Here is a 2,644-nt window from a genome sequence, read left to right as displayed (position 1 = left end):
TTTATTCAGTCCCTCAGGAAAAGAGTAAACCCCTTTGGCCATTCCCTCCTGTCCTGGAGAAGAACAGTCTCTATCTGATATTTCAGCTGGAAGGCAGGGTGGCAGATTCTTTCCAATGGGGTGGCAACTTCCTCCCTACTTTCAGAACACACCCCTTCCCAAAATTCCACCCTCTTGGGCCAGAGGCGTCAGTTCATGCCCACATCCCTTCCTTTTCCTTCTACGCCCAAGGCCTGGGAATGGTGCAGAGCTGGGGGTGGGGGGCATGCTGGCAGTCTCTGGAGGGCCTGGAAGTGGCCTGTCATTCATCCCTCGCCTTCTTGGTCCATCTTTCAAGTCAGCCATCAGCAGTGATTTTTCAGCATCTGAAGTATAGTCAAGATTTTATCCCACCCTCTTACGAACTGCCTTTCGGCCCCCAGAAATTATTTTCAAACCCTGGCCTGGTCTGTCCATAATTAGCATGAAAAGATCACTTTATCCAGATGCAAGTCCTAGAACTTTGGGTAGACTTTGGGGTCTGCATATAAGTCTATATTCTGTAACCTACAAGTGATAGAAACTCAGATTAGCTTAGGGTCTAAAAAGGAATCCATTCTTTCATCTTCTAGGAAGTTCAGAGATAGAACTGTCTTAGTCATACTTCAAGTGTGTATGTGTGTGTGTGTTTATATGTGTTTGTATCTTGTGTTTTCTTTTGAGGTGGAGTCTCATATATCCTAGGCTAACCTCCAACTCTTATATAGCTGAAAACTCTTTATGGCCTTGTATTTTGGATCCTCCTGCCTCCACCTTCCAAGAGCTGGGATTAAAGGCATTAACCATCACACTGTGGTAGGGATCAAACCCAGGGTTCTCTGCACAATTGGTGACGTCTACAGCAGTTGAACTTCATCCCTTGCTCAACATAGGATTTTAATTTATAGAGATATCTAGATGACACACAGAATTTTTTTAATTGAATTTATTCTTTAAAAAAATGTATTTATTTATTATACACCAGCTGTCTTTAGACACCCCAGAAGAGGACATCAGATCTCATTATGGATGGTTGTGAGGCACCACGTGGTGGCTGGGATTTGAACTCAGAACCTTTGGAAGGGCAGTCAGTGCTCTTAACCACTGAGCCATCTCTCCAGCCCAAACACATAGAATTTATTAGCTATGTTTCCACACGGCCCCATGGAGAGGTACAGGTCTGGTGTACTGGCTGGTTTTGTGTCAACTCGACACAAGCTGGAGTTATTACAGAGAAAGGAGCTTCAGTTGAGAAAATGTCTCCATGAGATCCAGCTGTAAGGCATTTTCTCAATTAGTGAACAAGGGTGGGAGGGCCCATTGTGGGTGGTGCCATCCCTGGGCTGGTAGTCCTGGGTTCTGTAAGAGAGCAGGCTGAGCAAGCCAGGGGAAGCAAGCCAGTAAGAAACATCCATCCATGGCCTCTGCATCAGCTCCTGCTTCTTGACCTGCTTGAGTTCCAGTCCTGACTTCCTTTGGTGATGAATAGCAACATGGAAGTGTAAGCTGAATCAACCGTTTCTTCCCCAACTTGCTTCTTGGTCATGATGTTTGTGCAGGAATAGAAACCCTGTCTAAGATATCTGGTTAGGAAGCAAAGAGCAGGGAGATCAGGGCATAGGCTGATGCCCTTTGTCAAGGTTTCAGTAACAAAGGCAAAGCATATAAGGTGGAAAGCCCAGAGGGCTAGCTTGAAGAATCGAAGTGTGCTCTGGGGTATAAAGGCTGGTATCTGACTCTAGTTTGTGTTTTAGGGCAGGGGACATTGATTTTACGTGTGAGTGCTAACTCGAGGAGAAGATTTGAGAGGTGAGGACCCTGGTGACTGGTGAAAGCCAAATAGAAAAACACACAAAAAAGAGCGAAATTCAAATGAGTGCCTCTGTAGGAATGAGCCCTCGGCTGATGCCTGATTGAGAAGGTTAGTACATGTGCACACATTGCAGCTTCGCTGAGGGGCTCAGAGGACAACTTGCAGGAGTTAGCTCTCTTCTTCCTCTACTTGCATGCTGTGGCCTGGGGACAGAACTCAGGCAGTAGGGTAGGATGGCAAGCCCCGTTATCCACTGAACCATCTCTTTGACCCCCCTGGCATCCTCTGTACAGTGCTTTCCTTGGGGCTGGTAGTTATATTTAGAGCAGCCTGACCAATAAAAGCATAATGTAAACTACAAAAGAAACTTTGAACTGCCTAATAGCCACACTAAAAAGAATAAAAAGAAAAAGATGAAACTGATTTTAGGAGTATATTTGATTTAATTGAATATAGCCACAATATTACTTCAACATTATATCTACATACAATCATCGACATATCTTATGTTCCTGATTTCATACTAAGTCTGACACATTGAGTTTGGTCCCTGGACTCACCACATTCTGGAAAGAGAGAAAGGGTCTCCTTCCTTCACTCGGATACTGTGGCACGGGCACACCCACCCCTCCATCCCACCTCTTCACATGCACACAGAATACATTAAACATAAAGATGTTTTAAAAAGTAAAAGTTTTCCTAGGCAAATGGATGGACCTGGAGGGCATCATCTTGAGTAACCCAATCGCAAAGGAACTCACACAATATGTACTCACTGATAAGTGGATATTAGCCCAAAACTTAGGATACCCA

This window comes from Mus caroli, chromosome 2 (genome assembly GCF_900094665.2).
Source record: "Mus caroli chromosome 2, CAROLI_EIJ_v1.1, whole genome shotgun sequence".
Lineage (NCBI taxonomy): Eukaryota > Metazoa > Chordata > Mammalia > Rodentia > Muridae > Mus > Mus caroli.
Note: the sequence above shows the minus strand (reverse complement) of the source record.